The sequence below is a fragment of the Anguilla anguilla genome, chromosome 3 (genome assembly GCF_013347855.1).
Source record: "Anguilla anguilla isolate fAngAng1 chromosome 3, fAngAng1.pri, whole genome shotgun sequence".
In the NCBI taxonomy this organism is placed as follows: Eukaryota; Metazoa; Chordata; class Actinopteri; order Anguilliformes; family Anguillidae; genus Anguilla; species Anguilla anguilla.
Window position 1 is genome coordinate 69,193,801 of NC_049203.1, and position 13,912 is coordinate 69,207,712.

Genomic DNA, 13,912 nt, shown 5'->3' on the forward strand with positions numbered 1-13,912 from the left:
AGCCCACCGTCCTATGAAACAAAAGCCCCCCAAATAGAGCCACTTAATTTTCCCCTGTTCACGTGTCTCCACTAATATTTCCCATAAATCCTGGGCCCTGTTCAGGGCTGGAGGATTTACATGCTAAAGAGTAACATGTGTGAGCGTCTGTCCCGGTGTGGTTTTGGAAGTGCTTCAAAGAGGGATGCTCGTCAGGCCCCAGGGAATCTCTTCTATGTCTTTACCAGTGTTTTAGAGTAAATGGGCCGCCAGATCTACCACACAATTCCCCTCGTGGCAACCTTCGCAGCGTATTGTGTGGGTATTACAGCATTAGTAGCAATCCCCCCTATTTGCAGATGAAAAAAACCTACCTCACTATAGGAGCAGACCTGGGGGTGGTTTTTGTTGGGGGGGGGGAGGGGGGAGTCATTGGCCGCGGTCACACGGGGGACCTTTTTTATAGGGGGAGAAGAACCCCAGTGACCTAGTGATGCGTTGGCCAGCTGTTTGTTCTTGGGGGGGCAGGCCCTGGGAAAAGAAAGGTTAACTTGGGCGGATGGAGGTGGCGGGGGGGAGAGGCAGGATGCGTTCCAGGTAGCCCGTAACGGTAACCTTCTCTTTGGAATTGCTCAACATATTCATTGTATGTTAAAATAAAAATATATTATAAAATATTCACACAAAGCTTAAGAATGACTTTGCAACCGCCTGCATTATATTCCATAGCGAGGAATAATTCAGTGAAATGACTGCAGTGACATTGTGGAAAAACTTCACGCGTGAGGGACCGGGGAGAGTTTTCACTTCCTGTGGACTGTTTTCACTAGCGTTAGCCGCACATGTCAGCAGAGCTGGTGCGAGAAGCTTCGTGAATAAAGGGACGCGGTGTTCCTGGTTTACTGTGAGGCGGGCGGACGGGCGGGGGGGGCGGACGGGCAGGCGGGTGGGCGGGGGGGCAGGCCGGCGGAGAGGCCTCACGACGTGCCGTAGCGGGCATTGGCGGCCGTGACCACGCTCCTGTGCCATGACGCATGGCGGACCTGTTTATTTTCATCCCCGTCCTGCAGGCAGTGATGACCTCACCATCGCCAGCTCCTGCCCCTGTGCACTGCTCCCCTCTGCGCCCTGTGAAGAGTAGGCTTTTTTAGAATGTTTTTCTTTTTCTAGAATTCAGTGTTCTAGAACTCCTCTGCTTTCAGCCACCGATAATGATTGTGACATCAGACAGCATTAGAATGTTCAGTTAGGAACATTCTAATCACATATTTGTGACCTCACACCTTAAAGGGTTAAACAGACACTGAACCCTGGCTCAGGATAACACCCCTCTCTTTAGGGCTCTGGTTCTTACTTTTTTAGTATTGGGGCGCAAATGAGAAATTTTGTACCTTTCAGGGACCTGTCAAATACACATACTGGCCTAGTGGACTGCAAACTCTTTCTGGGGACCCATCTCGTACACTTCCTTGACCCACTTTGGGTCCCAACCCGTAGTTTATGAAACACTGCTTTACGTTACCATGTCCCAGTTGCACTGCCCCCCCCCCCCCCACCTTCCCCAAACCTCCCCCACACCCACCTCACCCCCCTCCTGTCAGAGACGAGAATCGGAGAATCTCCCGGTGTCTCTATTTTGCGGGTGAAACCCCTGCTGGTTGTTGCGCAGGTGTTGCCGTTAGGAACGTGCCTCTCATAATGATGTCTGGCCTTGTAACGTTTTTTTTATGGGCCAGCCTCGCGTGTTGAGGTTTCAAAGGGGAGGGGAAGGCCTCTCGAGTCTGAAAGGGGAGGGGGGGGGGGGTGGAGAAACGAGAGGCGGGATTGGGGGGGTGAACGAGTTCTGTAAATTCTTTAACCCCATTATTGTTTCTCTTGGCTTGGGGAAGGAGACGACAGTGTTGCTGACTGGGTGTCTGGATGTCTGCGTGGGTCAAACTCAAAATATACGATAACGTATAATTTCCTTCCTGACATACAGCTGTACGGTTGGTGGAATGCATCCCCCTCTTCCCCCTCCCCCACCACCACCATGTGTTTTTAAATAAATCTAAAATCCAAATCCAATGGGGTAAAATAATATCTAATCCAAAGGGGTAAAATCATATTTAATCCAATGGGGTCAAATAATATATAATCCAAAGGGGTACGGTAATATTTAATCCAATGGGGTAAAATAATATCTTATCCAATGGGGTGAAATAATGTCTCTATTCATTAAGATAAAGAGGTCTTTATTCAGCCAGTAAAATATTTATTTCTTTTAATTGTTCCTCAAAGTTAAGGGCAAATGTTGCTTGAATCCATCTAGGCCAGGACTGAGCTGGAGCTTGCATAAAGGGAGGAGTTTTACATTTTTTGCTTTGGAAACGTGAGATGCACATGCAGACCGTTTGTGGCACAAGGACATGAATCAACCGAACGTCTTTTCTTGGCACTTGCGTATGTGGCAGTGTTCAGCGTCTGTTCCAAACACTCATTTCAGTAAATTACCAGCAGACAGGGGGAAGGGGAGAAAAGACTTCTGTCTCTTTTTGGTCTAGACATAAAGTTATTAACATATTTTGACGGCCTACTCTGTTATTCAGTACGGGGGTGACCTGAAAAATGTGAAAATGGAGGTAGTAAAATTAGGGTCATAAACTACGGGGGGGTGGGGTGGGGGGTTGTTTGGGTGGGGGGGAGATGAACGATGTCATCATTTATAGATTCAGTGTTTTTATAGACTAAAGTACTAGACTAACTTTTTGGCGAAATGCCCAAGTACTACATATCATTCTCTTAACACTGCTGCAACGTTTTCACATAAACATATTTGACGGTATCTAGAAGGTCACTGTGTGTGTTGCTGTTTGTAGTGAATATCCCGCTCAATGTCAACTTTTATCTGGGAACAGAGAGCGTTCCTGTGCTAATGTTTGGTCTGCGCTTTATAAACTTGCTGAGACAGAGCTCCCCAAATGTGGCGTTGACTCGCCATTTTCTAATAACATGCACTTTTTTAACGAGGCCCTGAACTTCTTGAGTCTCTCTAGTTTCTTTGGTGTGTCCTTTGTTCTTGTCTCTGACTGTTTGAGGCCTGTCATGTCTTTATTTCTGCTTGGCTTCTTGTTAACCGAGGGAAGTAACTGCAAGCATTTTTGTAATCAGGTTTCACCTTAGATTCCCCACTGCCACTGTGACATAAGCGCAATAAAATTTAATTTATTTAGATTTATTGCTTCCATAAATATTGTGCCAACGTGTCAAATGTCGTTTGTTAGGGCAAGAAGAAACCATTATTTCTGAGCAGAACGGTGCTGAAAGATGGAACAAATAAATTCTCATCACAGTTGATGCCTCTTGTTACGCTTGACCTGAAAATGTTTCCTTAAATGAAGATATTTCATGGCTTTGCGTTTTCCACAGCTTTATAAACAGTTGCTGTTTTGAATCCAGCGTGTTCTTTTCTTCCCCCCCGCCCCCCCCCCCCCCCCCGCCCCCACCCTTGCCCCAGTTGAAGTCTCATATGGATTTAATAACTATACAGCGCCCTCCAGTCCTCTGCCACCCGTACAGAGCGGGGTCTGGCAGCGCGTGATGTAATGATTTCATGCCAATAAAGCATCTGCGTCGTGATGAAGTGTTAAAAGTGTTAAAAGCATGGGCTGCTGATGTTAGCCCCAGCAGCGGTTTCTCGTCGCGCTTCACAGAGAGTCGCTTCCGGGCCGCGTGAAGACCAGAGGTCAGCAGTGACATCACAGAGGTCACGGGGTCGTGTTGACCAGCGGCTGGCCCGGTCGTCAGAGCAGAAGGCATCTGCTGCCGAGCAGCCTCGTCGCTGGCAGCAACCGAGACCCTCTCTCTCTATCCACAATGACAGAGCTTTAGCAGGCGTCTGGGTCCACGTTTTTACTCATGGGGAATTGACAGGAAGTGATGCGTAGCCCCACTTCCTTAGCCTCCTGCTGCGTGTTCTCCTCCGCGTTCCCTGCGTACCGCTAATCGCTGTTCTCTCGCGCAGCGGCGTGAGCTATCCCCCTGGCGAGGGGTGGCTGCTGAAAGCAGATTTATGATGATGACAGCTTGTGTTTAAGGAGCGCCCCGGTTGGGACTGTTGGGGTAGCGATGCCGCCCCTTACTGGCACCCTTCCCAAAAACTGCTGCCCCCCTGGGGGTCCGAACCTACAGCTTTCCTGGCTTCCTTTTTTTTTTTTTTTTAAATCATGGACTTGTGAGCATTGGGACGGCCCCCCATCAGCAACAGCCAATCAGGCAGTTCCATTCCTTGGCCCCTCCCTCTGCGGCCTGCTATAGACACTTAGCCATCGCAGTGTTTTCCAGCAGGGCGTGAATGTACGTTGTGTGTGCTCCAGGCAGCATATGATTGGTCACGGTGCACCTCTCTCTTGTCTAACCTCAACTTCACTGCCAGGACAGGGTATTAACCACACCCCAACGAGCAGCTTGCCACGTCCGACCCGCTCTGGGGCGCACTGGCGCTGGAGAACCTTCCGGAATCAGCCGACTCGCCCAGCTGTCCTGCGGGGCCCGGGCCAGCCCTGCTCTGATTCATCCTCCACGCTGTGTCATCTTGTTATCATAGCGTGTGTTCAAAAGATTGTTACTCATTTTTCTTTTTTTCGGGGCGCACCGTGGTTGCGCTACCGACCTGTAGGGCCAGATGCCTGCTGGTTTGTACTTAAAATGGAGCCCTAAAGTCCTGTTCCGTCCCAAGGTTACATTACGGTCTTTTGTGGGATTAGCAAATGCCTATCTTCCGCGTCGCAGCGGTAAACGCTGTTTACACGGCCTGTAATTGGTATTTGTCGTGTTGAAGCGTGAGTCATGTGATTTTCACACGCAGCACTGAGCCGCATTCACCATTTAGTTACGGTCGAGTCAAGTATGACTCAATATTTTGAGTTTGAAGTTCTGTTCAAACTTGTGATTATTAAAATACCGATTAACTATGTTGTCGAACTCCCAATTGCACGTACACATCGACACACACCACACACACATGAACGCACACGCATGTGCATTCCTGTGCGTGTGCATTTGAATGCTTATTGGAAGTTACGCGTTGATGATCTCTCTGTGAAATGCCCCAGGCGCCCTTTAAGTTTTGTCCAAAGCGAGTGGCGTGTTGAGACGTTTGGCTGTTCATGCTATCCCAGAGCAGACAGAAGCACGCCCCCAGAGACAGCCGGGTGAAAAGGAGAACAGAAACACAAACACACAGAGAGAAATCTCAGTGACCTATGTGTGCTTCTGCCTACTCATGCAGAACTCTGAATGCTGGGATTGAGCAGTGAGTGGGTTGGGTTGTGACAGGGTGCTGGGTTAGCTGGCTGGGTGAGATGGATGCTGAATGCTGGGATTGAGCAGTGGGGGTTGGGTTGTGGCAGTCAGGGTGCTGGGTTAGCCTGATGTGTATGATGGATGCTGAATGCTGAGATTGAGCAGTGAGGGTTGGGTTGTGGCAGTCAGGGTGCTGGGTTAGCCTTATGTGTATGATGGATGCTGAATGCTGAGATTGAGCAGTGAGGGTTGGGTTGTGGCAGTCAGGGTGCTGGGTTAGCCTGATGTGTATGATGGATGCTGAATGCTGAGATTGAGCAGTGAGGGTTGGGTTGTGGCAGGGTGCTGGGTTAGCTGGCTGGGTGAGATGGATGCTGAATGCTGGGATTGAGCAGTGAGGGTTGGGTTGAGCAGTGGGGGTTGGGTTGAGCAGTGAGGGTTAGGTTGTGGCAGGGTGCTGGGTTAGCTGGCTGGGTGAGATGGATGCTGAATGCTGGGATTGAGCAGTGAGGGTTGGGTTGTGGGAGGGTGCTGGGTTAGCTGGCTGGGTCAGATGGATGCTGAATGCTGGGATTGAGCAGTGGGGGTTGGGTTGAGCAGTGGGGGTTGGGTTGTGGCAGGGTGGGTTGGGTTGAGCAGTGGGGGTTGGGTTGAGCAGTGAGGGTTGGGTTGAGCAGTGAGGGTTGGGTTGAGCAGTGGGGGTTGGGTTGTGGCAGGGTGCTGGTTTAGCTGGCTGTGTGATGGATTTCTCGCAGCAGGGCGACCCTTCTTAGTGCCGGACGGCTGGAGGAGAACTCTCCAAAGCTGAAGAGGCCTGAAAGTTGGCTCAGTCACAAAGACGGGGTATATTTATTCAGGGGTGTATTTTTGGATGCTGTTTGAGTCTGCAGCTGAAGGGGGGGGGGGGCTTTGCAGGAAGCTCGGTCAGGGCTGTGCTGTGCCTCTGTGCTCGAGCCGGATTCAAGCTGGCGAACTCCGCGTCTTCCACAGTCGGCGGTAAAGTTGCGTTCGCGGTCGCAGACGCCCGGGGCCGTGAAATGCGGCGACCCCGGAGTCGTTGCCGTGGGAGACGCTCCCGTCCGCTTCCTCCCCGACGCGGAGCGTAGCCTGAGGAGCGCGGGCTTCGCTCAGACGAGACCGGGCCCATCACAACACCGTCGCTCGCGGAGTCCTCAGAGCCCCGCCAGAGCGCCGGGAGGGGAGGGGAGGGAGGGGAGGGGAGGGGAGGGGAGGGGAGGGGAGGGGTCGTGGTTTTTAATCTCGCCGCAGATCTCACTGCCAAACAGGCCGGACCTACGCTTCCTGTTATTCTGTCAGGGGGTCTCATCTTCAAACGTTTCATATGATCTCATCTGCGGTTTTCCGCTCGAAGATTGCTCCAAGTTGTAAACTTTATCTATCTTTATCTCTTTATCTTTATCTACTCTATCTTTTTTGTTAAAGGCAGTGAAATACGATTTCCACCCTAGCTCTCTTCCATTTTATTTATTTATTTATTTATTTTATTTTTTTACAGTAACGTCTAACGCTACCGTGTTTAACCTCAGGCTTTAGATGGCAGCGCAGAGAGCGGCCCTGTCCTGTGTCCGTGCGTCTGATGTCCTGTGTCCGTGCGTCTGATGTCCGCGCAGAGGCCAGGCCGCAGAGGGGAGGACTAGGCGCAGAGGCTTTCTCTCCTCTGATTCATATTCATCGCTCGACGGAGGAAGAGAGCAGTGAGGTTTCTGTGCAGTCCAGCTCACAGGATCGATGTTTTTCTTCTCCATTCTCCAGGAGTCTTGAGCGCAGCGCAGACACAGCAAGGCAGTGGGTGTCAGAACAGGAACTGCCGGTTCAGTTTTTGATTTTTTGATTTGTCAGGACGTTAAACCTTGTCCCTGTTGCGCAATGCTGAGAAAGTGATGACTGTCAGTCTAATTAAACCCGTTTCGTTTTCTTCACACTTTCAGTGTCCCGAAAGTCCTCATGTCAGCGTCTCCCTTTGCTTCCTGAGAAAAGCGGAATTGAAGCTAGCTGTTGAGCTTCATTTAAAGAATATTCAGAAATTCTTTTCTTCTTTTTTAAAAATTTTTAAACCCAGTCATTTTTTGGTTTCGTTTTTTCGTAAATCGCGAAACCACACACCGCCCTGTGTGCTTAGTGCCGCACCACGTCCCGAGTCGAAGTGGCAGGACGGAACCGAAAATGGGCCTGACTGCGAAAACGAGGAACGTTCCGACCCGATGAGGAGAGAATCGCAGTCCGGAATTCCGGTCCTAGAATTCCATAGCCTGCAGGGATTCGGGAATTCTGCACGGTTCCCCTGCTGCAGGAACAACGGGGTTTGTGTGCGAGTGGATAGGCTCCAGAATAGCCGTGTAAAACGGGAGCGAGTTCTGCTGAAATTTGAGTGCTAAGCCACAAGCCTTTATAACGTCACACAACCACAGCCGGGCACGAGAGGGACCGGTCTCTCTTAAACTTTGTTCCTCTTTGTCTAAGGGACTACAAAGGGTCGAATCGCTCTTATAACCAGTTATATTTTTAACAGCCAAACACAGTGCGTTTACGACACGCACAGTCCCAGAGTGGAGAGACGTTCAGTTAAAACCGTGCGGTCATGTGATACTGTTCAGTCGATGCTTTCATCAGAGCTGGTATTTTACAGGGCTCTTAGGCGCTGGAGGGGGAGGCGTACACTAATAGATTTTGTGTTGCTCTTTGAAACGGTCTGAGTGCGTGATGTCTGTTTTCTCGCTGTCTGTCGGCCTCTGTAAGCAGACTTTTATGAAGGTCTCCGCTTGAGATGCTCAACCGTACCTCAGAGGTCAGATTTTTACTGCCAGGGTGAACTCTGCGGTCTTCGAAATTGAGCTTTTACTTTGAAATTACTGCCTGGTATTAGCTTGGCTCCACCCTTTCATGTCGAGTCCTATTAAACTGTCCGTACACATGATTAAAGGCCTGTCCTGTCGATAGGTGCTGTATGTCTTATATCCCCATGTGAAGTTTAGACTGGGTTTCATATCTTTGGAATGGAGCTTTTATTTTGAAATTACTGCCCGGTATTAGCTCGATGGAGCCCTTTCAGTCGAGTCCTATTAATGGGTCCCTACTGATGTTCAAAGACCTGTCCTGTCCCAATAGGTGCTTAAATCCCCGTGAGAAGATAAGTCTGGGTCTCGTATCTTTGGAATGGAGCTCGTGAGAGACTTTCCTCTGCTCCCTTTCCGGCTGTTTCCTCTTCTCACCACATTAATTTGAGGGGGCCCAGCTGTCCTCCTAGCGCCGAGGGGGGGGGGGGGGGTTGGGCAGGCTGCTGCTGGGACGGGTCGTCCGAAGCTGCCCACCCCTCCATCCTGTCCTGTCCCCTAGTAGACCGTAGCTCTGCACTCACTGACCCCGCTGTTGTACTCAAACTACTCGTTTGCATCCACAACAACTGACTCAGGATCAGATAACTCATTCCCATAATTATATTCGGCTGTTGTGAAATACTGATCCCAGACCAGTGTATGTTATTGGGGCAGGATTTTAAAAAATCTCCGTAGCCACTCCTCCCTGGCTGACGGTGCCCATGGCGTCCAGTCCAGACGCTGTTTGGGTTATGGCAGCTGCTCCACAGCGCGGCCTGCTGGCTCGTTTACGTCGCTGCTGCGCTGCGGGAAGGTCGCCGGGGGCTTCAGACGCCGGCGGGAGCGTGAACGGGAGCCAGAAGAGCGGGCAGCAGGGGGCGCCGGTCTGCTCCGGGGCGATATCCGAGGAGGCATTTCCTCCTTTGGCACGGCGGAGGCTCCAGCGCCGACACCAGGAAATGCTTTCCTGGGGGGGGGGGGGGGGGGGGGGGGGGGGGGGGGGGGGCAGGAGGGGGGGTCTATGGAGCACAAAGATCATTTTCCACAGGAAGAAGTTTATTGGGGTACACTCTGGGGTAAGCGACCCTTGTACTTCACACCTCAGATGGTTTAATGCGACGTGAGGGGTTCCCCTCGTGCGTCCTTGTGGGTGCTTTGTTTTTCCAAAATCCGGGCCATACCTGATTCTTAATTTTCCTGTTGTGATGGTCCCACCCGTTCGTGTTTTAAAAAGTTAAAACACCTTAAAACAATTTTTCACTCGGGGTAGCCCCTCTGTTTGGCAGCTATGCTGCATCCGTCCTATGGGCTGCTGTTCCTTCTCCTTTTCGGAACTCTGGGGTCTCACTGCGTCGCACCCCTCAAAGAGCCGAACGAACCCCTTTTGTTTAAGCGCTCCGTGAGAAGGACGGCACAGAAGGATGGAGTCTGGCGGGACTCCACACACACGCACACACACATACACACACACACACACACACACACACGCACACACACACACACACACACACACACACACACATACACACACACACGCACACATACACACACACACACACGCGCACACGCACACACACGCACACACACACACACACGCACACATACACACGCACACATACACACACGCACACACGCTCACAAAACTCGAGACAGGAAATATTTGGAAAGCTGTGGCCAGTCCAGACCCCCGCTCTCAGGAATAACTCATGTGGAGGGAGCTCTGGGTTTATTTTGGGAAGTCTTGCGAAAGGCCTGGTCTCTGTTTACGTTTCTGCCCCCTCCTTCGCTCTCTCCGCTCCGCCGCTCCCGGCCGAGCGTCAGCCTTCGCTCCCGCCTCCAGCAGGGAGAGCGGCCTGCAGTTTGCCTGACTGTGAGACGTGGGCGTCGGCTGCCGCTCTGTCTTTGGGGGCGGCCTGCCTTCTGCGTTCCCTCCCGTGAGAGAGACGCTTAAAGCCTGCAGTCTTCCTGCGACCTGCCAATTTGAGGTCTGCGTCGACTGGAGCTGCTCAGGGCTCTGGGTGATTTGGTGATTTGGTAGGTTCTACCGCTCAAGTAGGGTTTGAGAATTATTATTATTCTCTTTTTTTTTTTTTTTTTGTCCCTTTCTAAGTGGTTGTGTCATGACTAATGTCTGATTCCTTGCCTGGATGGGATGTAAAAACAAAAAAATGCCTTAACTGTGTGACCTCATTCTAAATCTGTGGTATGCAGAATAAATGCTAACAGGATGCTACGTGCTCACTGAATTAATACAAAAATGAATCTTTGTCTATTGGATCTGAGTCTCAAAAAGGCCGAGGTATACAAGTGCACTGAAAACACACAAAAAAGATCATTAATTTTAAAAAGAAATCATTACTTCACAGTGGCGTGTGCTTAGCTGAACATCTGTTTGAGGGAGTGACAGAGGGCGTCTCATGGCTATTCGTAATGGTTACTTACTTTATGTAATGCAAACTCATAACTCCTTTGACCTTTGACCAAGCTCTGGTTGCCGTGCGTGACTTCTGTTAGCTAGATTCCAGATCCTACCCCCTGACCTATCTATCTACGGGGCTGTCTCGTAAGAATGTGGTTTTGCGTGACCCGCGACTGTAAACGTTAGCGCTTATGTTAGCGACGTGTCATCTGCGCGGCGGGTGGGAAGGGCGGGGCCTGTGAGGAAGCTCCTCCCCCTGCGCGTCCTGGTTAGCATCCGGGGTTACTGGGTACAGCAGCTCTGTTGATGTGTTGATGGAGAGAGAGAGAGTTCATCGATCAGACTTCACACACACAACGCCGTCTTTCTCGGGCTGGGTGACAGCGCCGGTTCCGTTCCTTGCTCCTTTCACCCCTCCCCCCCCCCCACCCCCGTAGGCATACAGTGATGAGTCACAACAAGGCCCTGATTCATGACTCCGTCCCGTTGTTACAGAACAACACGGGATCGGTTGTTTCTCTCTGAATTTGTTTTAAAAATAAAAGATGAGAAAGCAGGAAAGCTGTGTTTGCCTTATGGTGGAATGATAGTCGCGTCTTTGTAGACCCCCCCCGAGGCCTGTTTCCGCCATCGGAGCAGCGCCGCTCGGTTGTTGCTCATGAAACGCCGTTGCTAGGACGGATTGATGAACCTCAAATTCTGCGGCGTGTTGAAGCGTGTAGCCGCGGCAGCGCTTAGCACGCGCTCCCCCCCCCCGGTGTCTGCACGCAGCGGGCGTGTCGCTGGGTGGTACGAGCCCGTGTGCGCCGTGCGCCGTGCGCCGTATCCACAGCGCAGACGGCGCTGTGTCTTTATTAACGAGAAGGAAAAAGAAAAAAAAAAAAAAACAGCAGATATGGAAGCAGGTGCTGAAGGGATGTGTCCGGGCCTGCTCTCCTTTAAGGGGATGAGCGCTGGAAGAACTGCGCCACTTTCATAAAAAAACAAGAAAAGCAAGGTGTTGCTTCAAAAAGGACGCAGGGGCCATTTTCACACTGCGTTATTACTGTACGTGACTCTACATTACATGATACATGCTACGGGTATTTTAAGTTGCCTTAAGGTGGAAGTGTCAGCCAGCCTGAGTTTGCATTTTAACGGAGGGGTATGACTGTCTCTCCCCTGGAATGGGACCCCTCAGCACGGGTGTCAGGTTGGGCTGAGGCGCATTCCTGCTCCCTGGCGCATGGGCGCCCCCCGGGGGTGAACCCCTCTGCTGTGCCTTCGCCTGCTGGGGCTCACTGAAGTAGACTGCGCCTCCAGATGTTGTACGTGAGTCACGTGACCCGGCCACGCCCTTCCTGTCACTCCTCCCGTCGAGCCTCTTCCAGTAGCCCTCCTGGTGTGGTGTGGTGTGGTGGGGTGGGGTGTCCTGACCCGTAACCTCTGTGCTTAATTTGGGAAGCCTCGGCTTTTCCACAGAAACGCTCCCTGCTCTGGAGGAGCGCCCGGGCAGCTTGAGAGGGTTCTCCCGAGGATCACCTCTGGTTATTCTGGTTAACCGCCGTTCCTCAGAAGCTTCGTGAAGCGTCCCAACCGGGCTGTGTTTTTCTCGACTGTGTCTATTTTTTTTGGGAAGTTCAAAATTAAGCTGGCGTGCGTGTAACTTTAGATCATGCACGGTCATGTTCCGCGAGTTAGGTAGGTATATTTCCTCACATTATTTGTGCTCGAATCAGCAGGTGTTTGGAAATTATTACATTGGGAGAGATTCTTTGGGTCACGCAATGAAACCCTGTGGAGAATGTCTAACCTCCACAGCGACCCCTGCTGGCAGATGTGGGGAAAAACGTGCTCTTGTTGTGAAACGGGATCCCACTCGGCCTCTGTAGACCGTTCAGCCAGTTTATTAAAAGAAGAAGACGTGAGGAGCGATGTGAAGGCTCGCTCTCCGTCTCCGTTTCCCCGAGCCCTGCGGAATTCGTCTGCAGTTGCTGAGAGCCTCAGGCACCTGGACCGCATTAGCCGCCCGCTCTCCAAAGCGAGGCTCGGCCGGTGTCTTCATCACGAAGGGCCCGAGCGAACGCGTGGCGCTCCCCCGAATTCTCACGCGAGCCGCGGTACCCGCTCTTTGAGGGGGGGGGGGGCTGTTTTTTTTTTTTTTTTTTTTTTTTTGACAGGCAGTTTTAGCAGACCTCTGATTATGTGCATGGCCTCGGCACCGCTCTGTGCGATCTGTGAAGTGAGTACAGAGATTGTGTGTGTGTGTGTGTGTGTGTGTGTGTGTGTGTGGGGGGGGGGGGGGGGGTTCTGTACCGGAACCCTCTCCAGTAGCGGTTGAGGAAGGGTTAGGATAACGCACCATCCCCCCCAGACCCCCCCACCCCATCGAGTGATGCCAGCACTGTCTAACAGAGTCTGCTCCAATCTCTTCTGACCACCCAGGACTGTGTCCGGTCAAACTGTGCGACCAAACCCTGTGCCCTAATGCACAGGCCTTGTGGTCCAGTGACTGAGTCCTGCTCCTGCGCTGAGCCTCTTCCCTTACTGACGGTGTGGGTTTACACGTGACGCCCAGTTCCACCGGGCAGGTTACTGCAGTACGCTGACAGGTCGCAGTATCCCGCTCTGGCTGCTGCTGCTGGAAGTGTGGCAGCTGTTTGAGAGGGGGGGGGGAGTGGGGGAAGTGTTGGGGGTGGGGGGGTGAGGTAGCAGCTTTATCAGCCTGAGGTCATCTGCTGCTTTGGTCTGTGGCCAGAGCCCCAGCCAGCAGGCGTTTCTGTTATTCTCCCCAGATGGGATGATTCTATCATCCCCCCCCCCCCCACACACACACACCGCCTTTCCTCCCCTCTGCTGGGGGGGTTTGAGCGGAGTCCATATTTTCCCCCTTCTGTGGAGTTATTCCCCCAGCTTTTCCTCCGTAGCTCTCCATTCTCTCTCTCTCTCCCACTCCCTTTCTCTCTCCCTCTCTCTCTCCCCCCCTCCCTCTCTCTCCCTTTCCCTCTGTCTCTCTCTGTCTCTCTCTCTCTCTCTCCCTCTCTCTCTCTCTCTCTCTATCCCCCCCTCCCTCTCTCTCTCTCTCTCTCTCTCTCTCTCCCCCTCAATCTCTCTCTCTCTGTCCCTCCCTCCCCCCCGCTCTCCTCTCTCTCTCTCTCTCTCTCTCTCTCTCCCCCCCTGTCTCCTCTCTCTCTCTCTCTCTCTCTCTCTCTTCCCTCCCCCTCCCTCTCTCTCTCTCTCTCTCTCTCTCTCCCTCTCTCTCTCCCTCTCTCCGTCCCGTTTGTTTGGCTGTCAGAAGGCATCACCGCTCGCTCCTCTCTTGGCCGGCCGGTTGGCGATGGCTCTGAGGGTCGGCATGAATGTGCTCATTGTGACGGGACAGGAGAGCGCTGGAGCGGCGGCACGGAATCCGAACCGC

General features: G+C 52.1%; 1 protein-coding gene across 1 annotated transcript in view; it reads left to right on the forward strand.

The window, feature by feature from the left end:
- The window catches only part of itgb5 (integrin, beta 5), a 46,765-nt gene that overhangs the window by 25,805 nt on the left and 7,048 nt on the right, over positions 1–13,912 (forward strand). The window lies entirely within an intron of this gene.